Genomic DNA, 22,792 nt, shown 5'->3' with positions numbered 1-22,792 from the left:
TTGAACTGGTCAGTTTTGCTAAATTCATTCTATTTGATATGGAAATGAACTGGGGCAACCTCTGTCACTGTCAGAGCTCTAAAGACTGGTTATGGGTTCAATTTTAGTTTTGTCTAAGAAGATGCTCTGCCCTTCCTTTCTTAAAAGATACGTCTGTTTAGAAGTCGAGGGACTTTGGGATCGAAAGTATTTGTGTGGTCCCTAGTAAAGTGAAATGACACTTTCATCCCAAGACCCACAGAATAATGGCAAAAGAATTCCTTATTACAAGGGGAACTTTTTCCCCCAAGTGTGTGATTTTTCAGCACCTATCCTCGACGGCTTTGAGAGTAGGCAGTGCTGGCTGGAAAGGGAGAGTGTGATACTCGACTTTTTGCTCGTCCTCTGGCGCGGGAAGCAGAGCTGGGACAGGGACCCAAGGTCACCCTGCTCTCAGTCCGCCCTTGCTCTGGTTTCCGCGAGGGCGACAGGCGCGGGACACTGGCAAGGCTAGGATGCCAGGACGTTCCTGAAACAAGAGGATTCTCTCCAGTGCCCTCGGCGGGAACAGCGAGCCCACAGCAGGACTTATGCGTGGATGCTCCCGGGAAGGAAGAAAGACCGGACAATAGAAACCTAAGCATAAGTGGCAGCAAGCCGGACAACGAAGGAGAGCGCGGCCACGCCTCCGCCGTACCCCACGAGGCCACGCCCACTCGAGGGCGGGGCCGGACGCGTCTTCCGGGTTGCGGGCGGAAGTGACTGAATTTGAATCGTGCTGGCCGTTGGATGGGGCTCATCGTGGCTGGCTCGGGACGCAGCGCGAGAAAGGAAAAGTGACCCAGGCGCCGTGGCACTTGCACCTCGCGCGCCTTGGTGAGTAGGTGGGGACGGGAAGAAGCCGGGCACTGCCGGGAGGGAGGCGGCACGGGGGCCGGGCAGCTGCCGCGAGTCTGAGGCTCCCGGGTGCGTCGCGGGGCCCTGGACGTGCCTTCGGGAGCGTTGAGCGGAGACTTGGGAAGTCGGGACGCCGGGAAGCGTCTCCCAGGCCCCTCTCCCGACGGCCGCGCACACAGTCCACAGCAAACGTAGTGCGGAGGGTGTGCAGGCCCGGCCGGCCGGTAAACGGCTCCGGGAACGGACGCGTAGCCACTTCATCCGATTTGCAATTTAGGGTTTCCGCTACTTCGGCTTGAATGTCGACGCGTCAACGGTATTTACGTCTGGTTGCGAAGACGTTATCACAGGTAACAGAATGTTCTATTCTTAAAGATGGAAGGTTGGGGGCAGGTTTAGAATGCCAAGAGATGCGCTGCCAAGAGGGATGCCTGCCGCCGTGTTTATTTCCTTGAACCGCAGGAAGTGACAGCCTTTGTGGAGCCTGGTGGGGATTTAAACTGAAATCCGAGTAGCCTTTGTATTTAAACCCCGGATATTTTTCTTTCGCGGTTGACATTTTTTTCCCCCCATGTACCGCAAAAACCCGAGACTCTTGCTCATTTTAACTGGCTAGAGTAACAGCTGGGATTCAAAAGCGTCTTACCTTCCTAACAATAGGGATAAGGTTTGTTTCACCGCCCTCCCTTTTCACCCCCTTCGTTCATGGGCCACCTGGATTATTATTGGGCTCGTTTTCATACTGTTTTATTAAAGCTTCCAGAAACATAGTCTTTTTTTGGTTTTAGTGGATAACGATCTACCTAACTACCTTAGCGAAGCCGTGCCTTCTAGGCTAGTTTAAGTGCATCCACAAAATGTGAAACTACAGTGACTACTTGAAATGTGTAGAAAATTATATCTTACTGTATTACTTATAAAAACAGCTAGGTCTTGTGGAGTCCTGGTAGTCCAGTTGGGGAAGCGTTGGGCTGTTAACTGCAAGGCCAGCAGTTGAAGCCGAGCAGTACTGGAAAAAGATGAAGCTTTCAGCTCCAACGAACATTTAAAACCTCGGAAATCCAAATTGGGTGTGTTTTGTTTTTTCAAGATCTTAACAATAAGCTGTCAAATCATTGTATAGTTTTAGAAGTAGGACACAGAATAAAGACTTGGTTTCATCCACTGAACATCCTACTTAATGACCTTTAACACAGTTAACTAGGAAAAATAAACTCACTAATGATGTTTATAACAAAATTTTTTTGAAGAGTGCATAGAAGACATTTGGTAGGCTTCTCTAAGGATTTCACAGAAATGTCTGTTCTCATTTAATACATACTACTAGTAAATGTTAATTTGGGGAGGGGTCTGATTGCCATTTAGTTCATTTAAAAATAGATGTGTTAAGTATATTTTGTATATCCAAAATACTTGAAGGAGTTTAATCTCTTAATCTTTCATCTGTCCCTTGTCCCTGCCTGCACTCTTCCCATGAGTTTTTGTTTTTACTCCTAATTCAGTGTTTTCAAAGAACTTGTTAATACTCATTCCTGCACTTCAAATATTAGAGATTCTGATCTGTTGGGCTTGAAGGATGGGATTGAGAGATCTGCTATTAAACTAGGAGCTAAAAAAATAGACCAACATTTTTTTAAAACTCCTCTTTTTCCTACAGAGGCATTAACATGCAATGTTGTTTAAAGACACTGTTGCTGGATTGCCAGCATCCAAATCCTATCATTAGCACATAGTAGCTGTATGATCCTAGCCAAGCTAGTTAACCTTTCTTTGCTTCTCTTTTATTTTGTTCCCTTGTATAATAGGAATATTGGCAGCACCTTCTTCAAAGGGTTATTGTACAAATAGTTAAACACTTAACAGCTAGTTGAAAGACTGGCAATTTAAATCCACACAAAGGTACCTTGAAGAGAGGCCTGGCAGTCAGCTTCTTAAGGGTCACAGCCTTAAAACTCTAGGGAGAAGTTCTGTGCATACACAAGGTTTGTCAAGTTCAGGAATTGACTAAAGGGGACAACAAAGACCTTAGATTCCTGTGTCCAAACACACCTCCTCCTGCTCCCCCACCCCCATCTCCCCAAGCTCACTGCCACTGAGTAGATTCCAACTCAGTGTGATCCTATGGACAGGGTAGGACTGCTTTTGTGGGTTTCTGAGACTATAACTTTTTAATTTTTTTAGCATATTAGTGGGGGCCCTTACAGCTCTTATCACAATCCATACATATATCCATTGTGTCAAGCACATTTGTACATATGTTGCCATCATTTCCAAACATTTGCTTTCTACTTGAGCACTTAGTATCAGCTCATTTTCCACTCTTCCCCCTACCCTCCCTCCCTCATGAACCCTTGATAATTTATTAATTTTTTATTTATATCTTACACTGACTGATGTCTCCCTTCTCTCACTTTTCTGTTGGTCATCCCCCTGGGAGGGGGTCATATGTAGATCATCGTGATCGGTTCCCCCTTTCTCTCCCCATCTTCCCCTTCCCTTCCTGGTACTGCTACTCTCATTAATTCTCCTGAGTTGTTTATCTGTCCTGGATTCCCTGTGTTTCCAGCTCTTATCTGTACCAGTGTACATGCTCTGATCTAGCCGGATTTGTAAGGTAGAATAGATGTCATGATAGTGGTGGGGGAGGAAGCTTTAAAGAACTAGAAGAAAGTTGTATGTTTCATTGGTGCTATACTGCACCCTTACTGGCTCATCTCTTCCTTGTGACCCTTCTGTAAGGGAATGGCTAGTTGTCTACAGATAAGCTTTGGGTCTCTACTCCTGCCCCCCCCCACCCCCAACATTCACATTGATAAGATTTTTGTTCTTGGACTTTGATGCCCAATACCTGATCCCATTGACTTCTCATGATCACAGCAGCTGGTGTGCTTCTTCCATGTGGGCTTTGTTGCTTCTCAGTTAGATGGCAGCTTGTTTATCTTCAAGTCTTTAAGACCCCAGATACTTTTTGATAGCCGGGCACCATCAGCTTTCCTCACCACATTTGCTTATGTACCCATTTTGTGTTCAGTGATCCTGTTGGAAATGCTTCCTCTCCCCACCCCCACCCCCACTCTCATGACCCCAATTCAACCTTACAAATTGGACTATACCAGAGCATGTACACTGGTACAGGTAAGAGTTCTCGACACAGGGAATCCAGGACTGATAAACCCCTCAGGAACAATAATGGGAGTAGCAATACCTTGAGCTTGGTGCGGGGGAGGGGTGAAACGGGGAACTGATTACAATGATCGATGTATTAAGCCCCTCCCCACCTGCCCATGCAGCCCAGGGGGACGAACAATGGAAACGTGGGTGAAGAGAGACAGTAGATGGTGTAAAATATGAAAATTAAATTTATCGGGTCCAAGAGGGTGGGAGGGGAAAAAAGTTAATACCAAGGGCTCAAGAATAAAGAAACTGTTTTGAAAATGATGATGGCAACATATGCACAAAAGTGCTTGACACAATGTATGTATGGATGGTTTGTGCTAAGAGCTGTAAGAACGGCAGATAAAATGATTTAAAGTAGCAATTTTTGGAGAGACTTCCCCTGCCTGCGCTGTGCTGTGCGCAGACCTGACTGGTGAGATCACAGCTGTCCAGGAGGTATTTGTGGTAGTTACATAATATCTTGCCAACTTGATAGATAGAGTGAAGAGATGAAGTTTAGCCTGTCAATCAGATCACAACCTGATGACGCCTCCTGGTGGGGTGACCTTCTCATAGGGATGCTGGGAACTTCGTCTCTTTCTTCCTGGAAGTGGGGCCACACTCTCTGTCTTCGTCTTCCTGTGGACAAACCATGTGGAGCTCTGCTGAGACCTGAGCGAGTTATGTGGCGGAGACCTGCAGAGACAACTCTGGTGCTTCCTCTGCCATTGGATCCACAAGAGTTTTTACCCTGTGATCTTTTTGTCGTCATTGCGTGTGGCAACATGAGTCTGAAAAATAATTTATGGACTAGCATCAGACATATGGGCTAATGTCGGACTTAAGGACTTGATCTAGAATGGTCGGATGTTTTCTCAGTACACAATTTCTCTTTGATATAATGCTCTCTCTTACACATAAAAAAAGTCATTTTCTTCCTATTACCTATAATATGTAACTCAAGAGTTCATAGCTTTTTAATTTGCCACCGTTTTCTTCTTTTCCTCCTTCTCTTTCTCCTCCTATTTGAACAATACTTTCTCAATTAGGTTCCAATCTTCTTTTCCAGTCATCTTTATGGTATTCCACCAACCCTTCTCCAACCAGCTGGAGATTACTATAATTCTCAAATCCATTCTTATTTTTTATACATATTTTGTTTTGATTTATTTCCCCTTTACTAGTTATGTCTTTGTAACTCCCACCAAATGACTAATATTACCATGCAAATAAAATATATGAAACACTAATATAGGGGATTGGTAAATTTTGCCACTTCTGTGTATATAAGTAAAACATCTTAGACGCAGTAAGAGAGAGAATCCTATGACCATCAAAAAACAAGAGTCACAGCAGAGTGCCTGTGATATTTCTGTTTGAAGTGATGGAAGCAGCAGAGGCTTCAGCATCAAGATCATGAGACTGAGCAGAGGACTCATGCAGAGATCATGAGGCAAAGTGACATGCTTTCCAGCCGATGAAACAAGGCAATGGCCAAGAGACCATGTAGTTGAAAGGCTGAGGACCAGAGAGAGACTTGTCTGCCAGCATGGCTGAGAAAAAGTATTACAGACAAAAGTACTATATCTTTAACATTTGTAACCTGTTAGCTTCCCCAATGCTTCTGAGTGTCATTTGTAAATTCTTTGTGGCCATTGCGATGAATTATCCAACCTAGCAGAGAAATAGAGTGCTGTGGGATGGATGGTTGGTTCCAGAACAAGATAAAGAAGAGTAGAGGTTTGTCTGATCTCTGCCTCATAGGAATCATTTTGGGGCAGAGGTGCAGTGGATCCTCCTCCCCTCCCTTGTGTAGCCAGCGGAAGTCAAGTGTGGCAGTCTTCCCATTTTTTCACCCCTTGAAGATTTTACCCAATGGATTTCAAGACCTTTCTTGACTTTACCAACCCAGAGTACTACTACTTCCTGCAATTTAGTTATAACCAAGTGACAGCAAGAGGCAAAGAACTCTTGTTTTCTTCATCTTTATATTTGTCAGAATAGTGAGTTGTCTTAAATGAATATACTCATGAAATATTTTTTATTTCAGTCATTTAATACAGTGTGTTCTGTGTTAATGATTAGGAAGTTAAAGTTTTGCTCATTTTCCTAAGATATACGTACTACAATTGATGTAGCGTAGTAGAGAAGATTTAGTAAAATCATAAGGCTTTTACATTTCACATCTAAAAAATAAATTTGAAATCATAGAGGAAACATATTACTTTCCTCTAGTTCTTCAATGCTTCCTCTTCCCTACTATCATGATTCCAGTTCTACCTTACAAATCTGGCTAGACCAGAACATGTGCACTGGTACAGATCAGAGCTGGAAACACAGGGAATTCAGGACAGATAAACCCCTCAGGACCAATAATGAAAGTAGACATACCAGAAGGGGAAGGGGAAGGTGGGGGGAAAAGGGGGGACTGATCATAATGATCTATATATAACCCCCTCCCTGGGGGATGGACAACAGAAAAGTGGGAGAAGGGAGACATCCGTCAGTGTAAGACTTGACAAAATAATAATTTATAAATTATCAATGGTGAGAGGGAAAAAATGAGATAATACCAAGGGCTCAAGTAGAAAGAAAATGTTTTGAGAATGAGGATGGCAACAAATGTACAAATGTGCTTGACACAATGGATAGATGTATGGATTGTGGTAAAAGTTGTACGAGTCCCCAATAAAATGATTTATAAAAAAAGTAAAATAATATGTACCCAACAATGTAGACATTATTCTAAAGACAAGTCCTTAAGATTTGGTCTAAGTAGTTTGCCTTCCTATTTTATTCCCTTTTTCTTACCCTTTCCAAGTCACTGTAGTTCAGATGTTTGAATCAGATGTACATATCTAATTCAAGCAAGGCCATTCATATTTCTTGAATTTTGAAATTGGAATTATAAAATGGAATACAAAAGTTGGAATACACCAAGCTGGAAAGATCTTTTTGTACTAGGATGACATAGGAATTATGAGGAACTCTGAACAGTGAGCAGAGGTAGTCAGTTTTCTGAGAAAATGAAACCAATTTTTTAAGGACTAGTTATTTTAGTAAACCACCATCAAATTGTAACTTTTGATTATCTTTTAAATTTAAACAGCGGGGGTTTTTTGCTTATGAACCAGAAGAAAGTTGAGGCACTTTAAAGAAGTAAACTTTAAAGAAGAGTGTCATCGTTAGAAATGTAATTTGCATACAATAAAATTCACCTATTTTAGCCATATGAAATCAAAACTGTTTGGGTGGCAGTGGGATAGGTGGGAATTTTTGAGATGGTGTTCACTGAGTATTACACAGTGTATTCCATTGTATGGCTATACAATAATTTGTTCATCTGTTGAAAGACATTTAAGATGTTTACAGTTTGGGCTGTATTACAAATAAAGTGGCTGTGAACATTTGTATACAATGGACACGCATTCATTTCTCTTATAGATTTGATTTGCATTTCTTGATGACATTGAGTCTTTAATACATGGCAATTTGTATATGTTCTTTGGAGAAATATGTCTTCAAGTTCTTTATACATTGTAAAAATTGGATTGTTTGTCTTTGTTGCATTTTAAATATTTGAAAATTTGATATGGAATGTGTAATTTTCTTCCATCACACGAGCTGTTGTCCTTTCCATTATTACATTTTATTAGTATTTTTTTGATACACGAGTGTTTACTTCTGAGTCCAACTTAAACTTTTTTCTTTTGTTTTTTGTGTTTTTGGTTTCAAATATAAGAAATCTGTTAAATTTAAGGTGGTGGATATTTGCCTTTTAAGAGTTTTCTTTTAAGAATTTCATAGTTTTACCTTTTGTATTTAATTCTTTAGCTTGTTTTAAATTAGTTTTTGTATATAACGTAAGGACGGAATCTATCTAACTTCATTCATTTATTTACATGCAAAAATCCATTTTTCCCAACACCATTTGTTAAACTACTGGTCTCTCTCATCTCTCTCTCTCTCTCTCTCTCTCTCTCTCTCTCTCTCTCTCTCTCTCGTAAGGCCTTGATCCCTTGCAAAAATTTCTAGACCTTCACTTCTGTTTCAGTAATCTATATTTCCTAAATCACTATTTGGATTACTTAATAAGTTTTGAAATTAAGAAATGTGAATCCTTTAACTTTGTTCGTTTTAAAGTGTACTTTGGCTATTTGAATATCTTGGAATTTCATGTTTCAGTGTTGCAATTCTTACAAAAATGACCAAAGGAATCTTGATAAAGATCAGCATGAATCTGTAATTTGGGGCAGATTACAATATCAAAAATTTTGCCTTCTTAGTACTTTCAGTCTTTAATTTCTTTCAGAAATGTTTTGTGATTAAATTTATTCCTAAGTCTTATTCTTTTAGATGCTGTTGTAAATTAATTTGTTTTCTTAATTTCTGTGTTGGATTGTTCATTTCTGTCTTATATTGTATGCTCTAGAGAAGCAAAGCCAGTGATGTACAGCTGTATTTATGCGCGCGCGTGTGTGTGTGTGTGTGTGTGTGTGTGTGTGTGTGTGTGTGTGTGTAGAGAGAGACTGATTTTAAGGAAATGGCTCATGTAGTTGTAGATTATAGCAAGTCCCAAGTGTGTGGTTTAGATGTCAGGCCTGAGGCTTCTCCTGACTCATGTAGCTGCAGGATCTGATGGATTTGAGATCGTAGGTCAGATTGGCAGTCTCCTTCCTTGTTGCAGAGGCTGGCAAATCAAGGTCAGCAGGTTAGACAATAAGCTTCTGGATTCCAGATTGCAGAGGCTAATGAATCCCAAGACCAGCAGACAACATGGCAGGTTGCAGCCTCAAAGTCCAAACAGGTGAGGTATCCAAGGCAAATGTAGACTCCAGATAAGCAAAAACTATTAAGATACAGGCGGACCTCCTTCAGAAACTCCTTTTCAACTGATTGACTTTTTCATAGATTTCATTATAAAGATGATTACAGTATATCAGATGTCATCATAGGGAATAACTACACATAGCTGCCAAAACTGCCTTGCCAAGATGACTCATAACCTTCGTTGTTGCCCAACACACTGTGATTGAGTTGATTTCAACTCATAATGACCCTACATGACATAGTAAAACTGCTCCATTGAGTTTCTGAGACTATAAATCTTTATAGCATTATTCAGCACCATCTTTTTCCTGTGGAATGGCTAGTGGGTTTGAATGGCTGACCTTGTGATTAGCAACACAATACTTGAATTACTGTACGCATTTAACCATTACAGTAGTAAATGAAATATCACTAATTTGGGGTATTAATTTTATCTTGCAACTTTGCTGAACCTTATGAACCTTACCATTTATTTTGTTGTTGTTTTACTTTATATGCGATTTTGGCGTATCCTAATAGAAATGTTTTTTTACTTCCTCCTTGTAAATTTGGATTTCTTTTTTTTCTTTCCTTGCCTAATTGCTCAGGGTAGCGCTTCCAATACAGTGTTGATTAGTCAAAGAAATTTCCAAGATTCAACTTGTGTATTCATTCATTCTCTTTTATCTGTCTCTGCTTTGCTTTTCTTTTTGCTAGCTTAGAGTTTAGTTTTGTCTTTGCCTATAGTTTCATAAGGTGTAAAGGTACATTATTGATGTGGGATTTTCTTTTTAATACAGGTGTCTATGGTTATAAATTTCCCTCATTATTACTTTGTTGCCTTCTTTAGGTTTTCATTCGTTTTAAAATGTTTTCTAATTATCCATGTAATTTTAAAAATCCATTTGTTGTTTAAGAATGTCTTTTAAATATTCCATTTATGAATTTTCAAATTTTGCTTCTGTTGATTTCTAATTTCATTTTGTTGTCCGAGAAGATAATTTGTGTGATTTTTTTTCCTCTTAAAATACATTTAGCCTTGTTCTGTGACCTGATGTAGAGTTTATATTGGAACTTTTTTCTATGTGTATGAGAAGAATATATTCTATTGTTGTTAGGTAAAGTATTCTATGTATGGCTGTTATGTTTTGGAAATTTGTAGTATTGTTTCAGTTTCCTATTATTTGGTAAAGGGTTACAGTCTTGGAAACTCACAGGGGCACTTCTGTTCTGTCCTATAGAGATGCTGTGAGTCAGAATCAACTTGAGGGGACTGAGGTTTTTGTTTTGCTTTTGTTTTTTATTCTCTGTTTCATGTTGAAAGTGAGATCTTTAAGTCTCCAACTTTTATTGTAGGACTTGTTTTTCCTTTCATTTATCTCAATTTTTGCTTCATAGATTTTGGCCTCTGCTCCTAGGTGTGTATATGCTTACAATTGTAATATCTTCTTCAAGTAATTGATCTTTTTATTACTACTAGAGTTATGCATTGCTTGATGTCCACAATCATGGCCTCGAAACAGTGTGTTATGTGATTTAGATGTTATGCAAACACGATATGAAAAATTATGAGAGCTTTCTTTGAGTTGTCGTCATCACTATTGCTGTTACTACTTAAGCTGCTTGTGGAGGCCAGAAGAAGGAATGCTGGCAGCAGCACTGATTGCAAGGGTGAGAGTGAGTACCAGGGGTACTTGGGGTATTGAATGACTGTAGAGTGAGAGGAAGGGAACAGGGAGAGAGTGGAGTATTCACAGCCCTGCCCACCATTCTGCCTGTCCGAGCAATATGAGCCACTTAGGCCTCTCTACCCACTGAGCGTGCCTGCTGGACAAACTTCAAAGCCATGTACTTTGCCTCACTACCTTATTTCCAGCCTGTAGTCCAGAGCTACAGGGATCTGGGTTTGGAATCTTGAAACCTTTGTTATTTTTAGGTGCTGTCAGTTTGGTTCCTGACACTGCCTGGCCCTGTAATATCCTCACAATTGTTATGTTTCAGTCTATTGTTGCAACCGTTATGTCAATCCATCTTGTCGCAGGCCTTCCGATCTTAACTGCTCTTCCACTTTATCCAGTATGATGTCCTTTCCCAGGGATTGATCTCCCTGATAATATGCCCAAAAGATGTGAAACGAAGTCTTGCCATCGTGGCTTCTAAGGAACACCCTGACTGTACTACTTTGAAGCTCCATAGTACTTTCAATATTCTTATACAACACTACAATTGTACTTTAATTCTTCTTCAGGCTTCCTTATTCGATATCCAACTTGGCACATACATATGAGGTGACTGAAAGTACCATGACTTGGGTCAGGCTTTTTGTAGTCCTCAAAGTAACATCCTTGGTCTTTAACACTTTAAAGAGGTCTTCTGCAGTAGGGTTGCCCAATGCAATACATTGCTTCATTTTCTCGACTGTTCTTCCATGATCACTGAGTGTGGATCCAAGCAGGATGAAATCCATGATAGCTTCGATCTTTTCTCCATCTATTGTGAATGCCACCTATTGGTTCGGTTGTGAGATTTTGATTTTCTTTACATTGAGTTGTAATCTATATTGGAGGCTACAATCCTTGATTTTCATTAAGTGCTTCACTTTCAGTAAGCAAGGTTGTGTCATCTGCGTATTGAGGATTGCTAGTAAGGTGTCTTCCGATCCTGATGCCACATGGTTCTTCATAAAGCCACCTTCTTGGATGATTTGCTCAGTGTACAAAAGAAACACCTCCGACACATCTTTCCGGATATTAAACCACACAGTCTTCTTTTTTCTGTTTGATTGACTGCCTCTTAGAACACGTACAGGTTCCACATGAACACAAGGAAGTGTTTTGGAATTCCCTTTCTTCTCGGTGGTACCCATAGTTTGTTATAACCCACACACAAATAAATGCCTTTGCATAATCAATGAATTACAAGGAAACCGCTTTCTGATATTCTAAAATTGTTCAATAATGTCTGCATTCTATTGGGTTACCTTTCTTTGGAATATGTAAAAATATGGATCTCTTCCAAATGGTGAGTGCTTCCAGTGCTTCATCAGATTACTGAAATATTTCAGTTGATATTGAATCAGTTTTTGGAGCCTTGTTTTTTGTTAAGTTTTTTGTTTCAGTGCAACGTGAATCTCTTCCTTTAGTACCATCAGTGCTTGATCATATGCCAATTCTCCAATTAAGTGATAGAAAACCTCCTTGTAATTGAGTGGTAGAAAACGTCAGTGTTGCAATTCAAAGCTTGAGGATTTTTCAGTTCTTTCTGCTTGGTATATGCTGAATATGTTTGCCCTTTGGGGTTTTTTGACCCCAGGCCTTTGCACATTTCATTATATTTTACTTTGTTTTCTTGAGCTGCCCTTTGTCATTTTCTATTCAGCTCTTTTACTTCAGCATTTCTTCCATTTGTTTTAGCTTCTCTAAGATCAAAAGCAAGTTTTAGAATCTCTTCTGACATCCACCCTTGTACTTTTTCTTTCCTTTTTTTTTTTAAGTGACCTTTTGCTTTCTTCATGTATAATCTAGATTTCGTCAAACAGCATTTCTGGTCTTCTGTCTTTAGTGTGCAGTGAGTCAAATCTGTTCTTGAGATGTTCTGTGAGTTCAGCTGGGAAATTCTCAAGGTCATAATTTGGTGCTGGTGGTTTTATTTTTATTCAGTCTCAATCTGAATTTGTATATATGCAGTTGATGGTCTTTTGCACAGTCTACCAATAACCTTGCTCTGCTTTTAAGCTTTTTCATCATCTCTTCCCAAAGATGTAGTGCATTGGATTCCTGCTGATGAAGGCCACATCTGTAGTCATCTTTACTGTTATTGAAAAAGGTATTTACAATTAAGAAGTTGTTGACTCTGCAACATTGTATCATATGATCTCTAACTTTGTTGCTACCACTAAAACCATATTTTCTTTTTACCCCAACAGTTTTATTGGCAATATATAATTTATATATCATACAATTCAATAGTTCAATCACATCAAGAAGAATTATATAATCATTACCACATTAATTTTAGAATATCTTCCCCCCACCCCCTGCCATGGTTAAATTGCCTTTAAAATGAGTTGTGCAATCACAATCAGTTCTAGTGCCTCCTCCCCTCCCACCTTCATAGTTTACTCCCTAAATCCTCTTTCCCTCCCTATCACCCACATTCCACCCCTCCATCTCTTATAAACCCTGCTTCTTAATTATTGTTGTAGCTGTATAGCTATCTCACTATGGTTTTAATTTGTGTCTCCTTAATGACCATTGAAGTTGATCATAATTTCATTTGCTTATTGGCCATGTTGTATATGTTTAGTAATGTTACCGTTCAGATCTTTTATCTATTTTGCTTTTTATTGTGGTTCACTTTTCTTTTTCACTACGGAAGTTATTAACAGGTTACAGTTGTGGATCAGAAATGGTCAAGACACAGTTATTTGGTAAGGAGAGCCTCTTCCCAGGCATAACTACAGGTAGACCTCTCTTTGGTCCTCAGCCACATGGCTCCTGGGTCTCTTCTATGCTCAGAGAATAGTATATAGCTCTTTTAGGGCTGATGATAAATGCCCAAAGGATATGTCAGTCTACTATAAGGCTGAGCATGAGAGCACTCATCTTTCGTATCTATAGGTAAGCTAAACTAACTCTCTTAATTAAGTGCCTGGACACACTCTACTCGTAAGCAAATCTCTTAACTGAAGACAGTCAGCTTTACTCACTCCTTGGGCCAGGAAACCTGCTGCTCTGTCTTATGTTCTCTTTCTTGGTTCTGCTGCGATAACTCCTCTCCCACTGAATTGAGGAAGTTCAGTGTGCAGGGCTCACAGGATACAAAAAAATGCACTCCTCTACTAGCTATTCATTCTTCTTTTTGTTTCATCTTTTTATTGGGAGCTCTTACAGATATCATAGCGTTCCATAGTTCAATCACATCAAACAGTATTGAACAATTGCTACCACAGTTTTGAAACATGTTCTTTCTTCTTGAAATCCTTGATATCAGCTCCCCTTTATAACCCTCTTCTCCCCTCCCCCCCAAGCCCCTATTTACTTATTTTTCCTTATAAAAGATTTTATTGTAATTTTTTTGCCATATCGTCCACAATCCAATAAATCCATTCACATACAATTCTGTTGCTCAATCCCTTCCATTGGGGTTATACAGTCATCAATGCTATTAGCTCCCTATTCCCACCCCCACCCTCCTCTTCCAGTACCCTCAGAGAACCATTACTCCTGTTAGTGTTTCTGAAGAGTTATCTATCTTGGCTTTCAGGTATTGAATGGTCTTAAATATACAAATGAACATACGCAAATCTAACGTGAATAATGAGCTAAAATAAATTAAAACTATAATAGTAAGGCGAGAACATTTTTGAGAACTAGAGGATAGTGAGGTGGTTCATTAGTGCCGTACTGCACCCTGGATTTCTCATCCCTTCTGTGTGGCCCTTCTGAAAGGGACTGTCTAATTATTTTACAAGTGGGTTTTAGGTTTCCACTACATCCCCACCCCTCACATCAATTTGGTTGCTTGTTATAGAACTTCTGATACCTCATGATCACACAGGCTGGTGCTTCTTCCATGTAGGCTTTGTTTCCCTGCCCTAGATAGCCACTTGTTTAACTACAAGCTCTTAAGAACCCAAATGCTATTATGTTTTAATACCTGGGCACCATCAGCTTTCTTTACCACACTTGCTTATGTACCCATTTTATCTTCAGTCAATCATGTGAGGAAGGTAAGTATCCTACAATGCCACATTATTAGAATAAACTGTTTTTGAATCAAGGTAAGATTTAAGTAGAGACCCAAAGTCTACCTGTTTCTTTGTTGCATTTGCATATATATACATATATAAATAAGCACACCTATATTTATATGTATGGATTTTTTCCTTCTTTCCTCTGTTTCTTTTTTTCCCTCCTGCCCTATTATGTTTACCCATCATTCACCTCTCAGTAATTCCTCGCAGATACAACTCAATGGATCAAACACTCCAGAAAAGCCTTACCCTCCTCGCCATCAATTTTAGAACACTTACTATTCCCCTGTACCCATCATTGTTGGCTCCCTGCTCACCTTCCCCTCCTCTTCTCCCATGCCCCCGCCCCCCCCTCCCCCGGAACCATTGGAGTGATATCCCCCATTCCTGCTCTTGAGATTGCTCATTTTATACCTAGCAGATACACAAAATTAACCAATCCCCACAGTAGAAGTCGACGGTTGTATAATCACAGTAAACACTATTGGGCTGCTGGTGAACAAGTGACAGACCTCTGTGTGGGCCTGTAGAAGATGCAAGTGTGACTGGGACAGTGGGTATGGAATGTTTGCTACCTTCTTTCTGTCCAAAAAGGCTCTGGTGGGATGAGGCACTGGGTATTGCCAGCATAGTAAAGAGGAAGCTTTCTCCTCTCATTGTTTAGGTGTTTTGTTCTTTTTATTGTTCATTTCTTTTTAATTAAAAACAAAGACAGACATTGATTCAGTGTCTAAGTGTACCAGGTACTATGCTTAAAATTGTTATTTCTAATTCCTAGTCAAATGTTACTAATTTAGCTGGGGTGTTATTATTGCTATGTAGCAAATCAAATCAGTGCCTTGAAACAAAAAATACTTAATAACTCAGTTTCTCTGGGTCAGGAATTTAGGAGTCTAAACTCCTAGCTGGTACTTATGATTTAAAGGCTCCTGTGAGGGTGTTGTTGGGTAAATACGTGTTGGACTGCTAACCACAGGTCAGTAGTTCAAATACACTAGCCACTCTGCAAGTAAAAGATGAGTTACTGGCCCCTGTAAAAAATTTTCAGTCTTGGAAACCCTAATATGGTTCCTACGACCTGGAATCTACTCAGAAGGTTTCTTTGTGTCCTTGGTGAGGTTGCTGTTAGACTTGTCAGTAAGGTTTCAGTCCCAAGAAAGTTTGACTGAGGTGGAAGGATTCATTTCTAAGACCATTAAGTCAGTTCTGAGGCTGTACATTTTTAGGAGCAGATAGCCTCCTCTTTCTCCTTCAGAGCTTCTGGTGAGTTTGAACCATTGACTCTGTGATTATCAGTCCAACACTTCCCTGAGAGCGCCACAGGGCTCCCTAAAATGTCTACAAGTAGGAGGCATTCTACCTTGCTGAGTGATCCGTGAAAGTTCTGATGACACGGCAGCCAATTTCACGATGGAGTGGGTGATCTATGAGAGACAGCAAGAAGTAATCATGATGCCTCTTATGACATAGCCCAAACTGTCTTTTATGGCACAGTTAAGTAGACGACAGTTAGGCTCCAACCATACAAGGGAAGAGTGTCAGACTGTGAGTAATACTGTTGGAACCAAGTGAAAGTAAGCTGTTGGAGACTTAGAATACTTTTTGACAGTGGCTTCCAGGAACTTTTCATTAAATGGCTAGTGATTTCTCAAGAAAGGGAACATTTTGCTCCTGCTATGAAACTTAAGTTGTTGTTGACTTATATAACAAACATTGCCTTTCTTATTCTACTTAAGAAGTCTTAGAACAGCAGTTCTCAACCTGTGGGTCGCAATTCCTTTGGGGGTTGAACCACCCTTCCACAGGGGTTATCCAATTCATAACAATAGCAAAATTACAGTTATGAAGTAGCAACGAAAATAATTGTATATGGTTGGGATGTCACCACAACATGAGAAACTGTATTAAAGGAACTGCATTAGGGAGGTTGAGAATCACTGTCTTACAATCTACGTAGTTAAAGGAAAACACATACGAGGCAGTACCCCCCAAAAGCTGGAAAATTTCCACGGGGCAGAGCTTTTGTGGTACGCGTTTTTTTTCCTGCTAGGCAAGCATCAAGCATCTCACTCCGAGTAAATGCAACCAGTGGCGTCACCTGGGAAGGTTCTCGTCACAGTGAATTTTTTCATAAAATCAGTTTCACTCAAACCTTGTTTTTTGTGATGGCTGATTTAAGAGAACAGGGTGCAGCTGTGAAATTTTGTTTCCTGCTCAGGAAAAATGCCGCAGACACTGTTGTGATGTTGAACTTAGCCGAAAAGGAGAGCCCTATGGGAAACACTAAAGTGTATAAGTGGTTTTCTCATTTCAAAAAAGGTGAAATGTCGATTGATAACAAATTGATGACCTCATTCTGGATGTCCATCAACTTCCTGAACTCACAAAAATGTCAACTTATAGTGCATTTAGAGTTTGTTCCACTAGGTCAGGCTGTTAATAAAGCTTTCTATTTAGAGGTTCTGAAACGATAGCATAAACAATGTGTGACCAAAAAGGCCTGGCTTGTGGCAGACGGGGACTGGTTTTGCCACCACCACAATACACCTGCTCATATAGCCATCTTTGTGTGCCAGTTTTGGGCCAAAAAAAAAAACACAGCAATACTCACATGACCTCGCTCCGTGCAGCTTCTTTTTCTTTCCGTGAATGAAGAGGGACATGCAAGAAAAGGTGAAGAAAAAAAATAAGGAAGGTGCTGTCAGCCATCCAAAAAGATGAGTTTGAAAATTGTTTCCAAGAATGGAATCACAGATTTGACACATGTATTAAGTGTAATGGAGAGTACTTTGAAAGTGATAAGCTTGTTTTAGTTTTAAAAATATGTAAATACACGCTTTGGGGGAAATTCCAGGTTTTGGGGGGGTACCCTTTTATAAAGCAAATTATAAAATCCAAGTAAAACTCACACTAATTGCCTTTATTTTTTTGGAAGCTTTGTTTTGGGGAATTTAAAATTTGAACTCTTTAAAATAAATGGTCAGTAGTTAGTAGTTAGAAACAAATGTTCCTTTAGGCTCTGGGGATTAGGTAGGAAGTTACTGTGATCTGGCGATTTAAGGGATGTCTTTCGGCTTAGGAATGATTGTGAGGCTGGCACACGGCTGTGCGGTGTTTCATTCTATTGTTCATAGGGCTGCTGTGGGTTGCATCTGACCTGATGACACCTAACAACAACAATTTTGAGATGCTTTTGTTATAATTTCAAACTTGCAGACAACTTTGAGGAGCTCCTATTTTCTCTTCGTCCAGTTTCACCAGTTCATGTTTTGTGCCCTTTTTGAGAGTTCTTAGTTGTTTCATGTCCTTTCCAACATTTTGTGATAGTAGTTTTATATCTTCGCCATTAGAGTCAAAATGAAGTGGTTTTACTTTGCATTTTCCTATTTTCATAATTACTAATGATGTTGAGTGCCTTTTCCTGTGTTTATTGGTCAATTCATATATCTTCCTTTGTAATGTATCTGTTTCTTTTTACTGCTCAATTGTCTTTGCCAGCTACATCTTTTACAAAAACTGTTGCTTAGTTTGTAACTTGCATACTTCCTTTTTAATGGTGTTTTGTGGTGAGTTGATTCTGTGCCCTTGAGTTGGTACCAACTCATAGTTGATCCTATTGGACAGAGCAGAACTATCTTACAGGCTTTCCTAGGTTATAATCTTCACTGGAGCAGATTGCAGGTCTTTTCTTTTGCAATGCTGCTAGTAGATTCAAACCATTGCTCTTTTGGTTAGCAGCTCAGTACCTAACTATTACACCTTTTTAATGAGTACAAGCTTTTCATTCTGAAGAAAAGTGAAACTAATACATCTAAATGAGGTGCCGACTAAGTCTATATGGGAGAAGCACATCAGCCTGTATGATCCAAGGATTGTCAATAATAAAATCCAAATCTAAAGGAGGGAATGGTATAAGAGCTTAAATTGTGAATGCCAGATTTGCAGAAGGCTATGGATGACAGTTGAATGTATTAGTGTTTATAGTGATTATCATTTATGTTTAAGAAATCTCTGGCTATCCTTACGAATGAAGCTAACTGTTTTCTTCTAAGCCATTGGGATTTTTTTCTCAACAGTTTTATTGGCATATAATTCACATACAGTTCAATTGTTCAGTCACATCAAGAAGAGTTGTACACCATTATTACAATCAGTTTTAGAACATTTTCTTCATTCTTGTACTCATCTTTATTAGCTCCCCTTATCCTCCCAACCTCCCCTGACATATCCCCAGGGAACCATTAATTTAGTGACTTTCTAGATTTACCTATCCTGGATTTCATATACATAAAAGCATTAAAAACAACAATACCAAAATCCAAAACAAACAACAATAACAAAGTACAGCAGTTAAAAACCTCAAGCAGAAAATACTAAAAACTGAAACAAATTTAAGTGGATCATAATGGAAGTAACTGATAGAGTGCTAAATTTTAACCTTTCTTCATCTGCAACAATCTCAAAGGCACTCTGCATGATAGCAAGGTTATTCACATCCCTGGTCCGTGGTCAGAGGGAACTCACCAGGGGCTTCATCCATGTGTATTTCTCCTTCACTTTAAAAGAGAAGGAGGGAGGGGGGGAGAAGGAGCAGCTTTCAAATAGGTCAAATGAGAGATCAATTGATAGATACTACATTTTGACCTAACTCCACATCTGCCATAGTCGACTGTACAGTGCTCTGTCTGATAACAGGGCTATTCACATCCCTCAGCTCTGAGGTGAAATTCATCTGTGGACCCTGTACATGGAGTTTGGGCTTCGACTGCCACCTAGAACCTTCTGCAAAGTAGGTGTTCACAATTTAAGCTCTGATAACATTCCCTTCTTTAGATTTGGATTATGCTATTTTAAATCCTTGGATAACACAGGCTGATGTGCTGTTTCCATGTGGACTTAATTGGTGCCTCACTTAGATGGTTGCTTGTTTAAATACAAGTTTTTTAAGACCCCAGGTGCTGGGTTTTTTTGATAGCCAGGCACTATCAAGTTTGTTCAACACACTTAGCTCTGGCACTCATACCTTCAGTGATCTCTGCATGAGGGTAAGCATCAAGCAAAGCCGTGTTGTAAGAACTAATTGTTCTTGGATTGAATTAAGTGCTAGAATTATGTGCAAGCCCAAAATTCATTCACTCATGTATAGTTTGTATATGACTCTGGACATACATAAACTTAGAGATATCATTGTCGTTTTATGTTAGCATTATCCATCATCCACCAGGGATATCACTTCCCCTGCCACCAAGTTAATTCTGACCTATAGTGACCCTATAGGGCAGGGTAGAACTTCCCCTATGAATCTCTGAGCCAGCAAATCTTCACTGTAGTAGAAAGCCTCATTCTTAGCCTATGGAGCTACAAGCCACTGTGATTTTTTACCTTTACATTTAGGTCCTTGATCCATCTGAAATTAATTTTTGTTTATTGTGTGAAATATGGTCAATGTTTATTCAGTCCTGGTGCCATTTTTTAAAAGACTTATTTTCCTACATTGAATTGCTTTTGATGTTTTGTTGAAAATTAAATGCCTGGTGAAGAGCACATCTCTTTCTTGGCACTAATTCTGTTTCACTAATCTATGTGAATTACAAGAGGCCATCAAAATGTTAATGGAGAAAGAAGAAAACGTTCTAAAGTTGTAGTGATAGTAACACAAGCTTCAACCTTTCTTAATATGATTGAGCTATTGAATTGTCTGATATATGAATTATATGCCAGTTTTAAAAAATGCAAAAAAAAGTTCCTCAAGGATAACCATACCTAACACTAAGAATTAGTGTTGGGGAGGGAGGGGGGAAATGAGGAGCTGATACCACGGGGTTTTTGAGAAAATTCCATGATGTTTTCATTCTGTTTTCCCATGAACTTTTCTGAAACCTTTGGTAATGTGTTTAACATGCTTTGAAGAAATCTGCAAAGTTCTTTACTGGGTGTTGATTTATACAAGTGAAAATGTTTATATATAGTGATAGTGTTAGATTTTTCTGTACTGATATTTGGACTTTTTAACACAGTTCTCTGCCTACTAATGTACTACTTTTTGTGTCATGTCAGTTCACATTTTTATTCTTTCATAATATCAGTAAAGATGAGAAAGCATTTAAATATTGAAGGTGATAATTAACAATAAATTTAAGTAACAAAGTTGTTTACGTTGTTGTGTGCTGTCAAGTCAGTTCTCATACCTGCCCTGCGCAGGACAGAGTAGACTGCTTGTAGGGCTTCCTTGTGCTTGGAGCAGTGTGCCAGGTCTTTTTTCTTGTGAGACTGCTGGTGAATTTGAAATGCTGGCCTTTTCGTAAGCCGTCAAGCATTTGACCATTCCACCACCAGGGCACCCTACAGTCTTCTAGAAATGTATTATAAAGATCTAATAGACCTTCTTCTCAACTGTCTATCAAGAGAGATGCCTTCTGCCCTGGCAGTGGGAAAAGAAGGAAGAGAAGATGTAACCAGGTAGAAATTCTGATCTTTATAAAAGAAAATAGCCTGCTGATAGCCTGTCTTTAACATATGTACCAGGGGCTTTTGAGGCCCATATTTCAAGGTTGTATTACTAACCTGAAAGATTGGTCTTTCAGATTCAATGGCTCCAAAGGAAAAGTGCCTGGTGAACTCTTACAAAAAATTACAGCCTAGAAAACCCCGTGGGGCAGTTCAGTTCTGTCACTGAGGAAACCCTACCACCACTGCTGTAGCAGTCATATTCAGCAAATAGTTAGCACTATGCTAATTCATACGGGGATTTATCCTCAAGATATGTACCTGTCTAGCCGAGGAGTTACCAAAATTGATGCATACATTATACAAAATTATATATAATAACATTTACATCAAAGCCAGTGAGAAATTTTAAATGTTTAGTAAAATTAATTACATTTTGACCCTCTATCATCCTGAATTATAGCAAATCTACAAGGACATATTAAAACCCATTGCTGTTGAGTCAATTCAGACATAGAACATTCCTACGGATCAAAGTACCACCGCCCCATAGTGTTTCCAAGTCTGTAACTCTTTTCAGAAGTAGATTGCTAAATCGTTTTCTCGCGGAGCAGCTGGTGGGTTTGAAGCACTTACCTTTTGGTGAGGGTGCTTTAACCACTAGTGACGCTAGTTAACTGCAATTCACCCACAGAGGAGAGAAAGGTGAAGGAAGGATAAACTAGAGGCATCACAAATGAAATTCATTTACTGTTGATAAACTATGTGTTTATGGAGCTTTCTGCAATAAATTCTTTTGTATGGATGGATTTATAATAATTATACATTATAATTAGAAGTTATATTAGAGATGTTATTTTTACAACCTATTTATTGAATTTTATCAGTTTCAAAATGTCCTACCCTGCTTAACTTCCCCCCACTCTGCATACACACACGTATAGTTGAAGTCAAGTTATGGTTTTCAATATTCTTTGATCATTTAGGGCAGTCTTATTGCATTAACATATATAAACATCAAAACCACCATTATATTCTTTTTTGTTTGTTTTTGTTTTAAAGTAAAGTAATGTTTTATACAAACACATTTTATTAGGTAACATGTTTTTCTGGAAACTTACATCGTGCTAAATTCTGTGGTGATTTCTGGAGAATAAGTTTAAAGAAAACACCTTCTATATGGTATGTGCAATGTAATGGGGACCCAGTTGACAATAGTAATCAAAGCAGTAACAAGTACAGACCGAGAGGCACAGCAGAGAAAGAAATTGTTCCCTTCCTCCCCCTCATCTTCCCTCCTTTTTTTCCCCACCATTGTATTCTTAAAGGGTATGTATCACTCCCTGGGGAAAAAAATAGTTTAAGAAATAATAAAGACAGATTCTTAACTTTTCATTATTGGTTGTGGACAGGAAAGTAGAAATGGTGAATTATTTAATTTTAGCACAAAGCTTAAAATGAAAATTGAGAGAAAGACATGGATTTGTACTCATTTAAACAGTTATAGTCTTGTGAACTCACAGGGACAGTTCCACCCTGTCCTGTAGGGTCACTGTGAGTCAGCATCAACTCCATAACATTCAGTTTTGTTTTGTTTTTAAAGTGAAATTTAAGGGTAAGTTCATTTTATAGATTTATTTTAACTAGAAATGTTCATCTTGGTAGCATAGAAGAAAGTTTTACAAGAAAAACCAGACCATATTGAAAGCTTGAATTGGTTATGGATTTTTATGAAAGTATATAAGTGAT

At 39.1% G+C, this 22,792-nt stretch overlaps 1 protein-coding gene across 4 annotated transcripts in view; it reads left to right on the top strand.

Moving 5' to 3' along the window:
- The first annotated feature begins 720 nt into the window (after positions 1–720).
- Positions 721–22,792, top strand: part of G2E3 (G2/M-phase specific E3 ubiquitin protein ligase) — an 81,219-nt gene continuing 59,147 nt past the window's right edge. For 2 of the 4 annotated variants that reach the window (XM_075532146.1, XM_075532144.1), the window contains exon 1: positions 721–855. The gene's annotated coding sequence lies outside the window, so the exon portion shown is untranslated. Of the gene's footprint in view, positions 856–1,153; positions 1,227–22,792 lie in introns of all 4 variants that reach the window. The other 2 variants (XM_075532147.1, XM_075532145.1) reach the window with 2 other exon arrangements.

This window comes from Tenrec ecaudatus, chromosome 14 (assembly GCF_050624435.1).
Source record: "Tenrec ecaudatus isolate mTenEca1 chromosome 14, mTenEca1.hap1, whole genome shotgun sequence".
Taxonomy (NCBI): Eukaryota; Metazoa; Chordata; class Mammalia; order Afrosoricida; family Tenrecidae; genus Tenrec; species Tenrec ecaudatus.
Note: the sequence above shows the minus strand (reverse complement) of the source record. Positions and strands in the feature narration are given on the sequence as shown.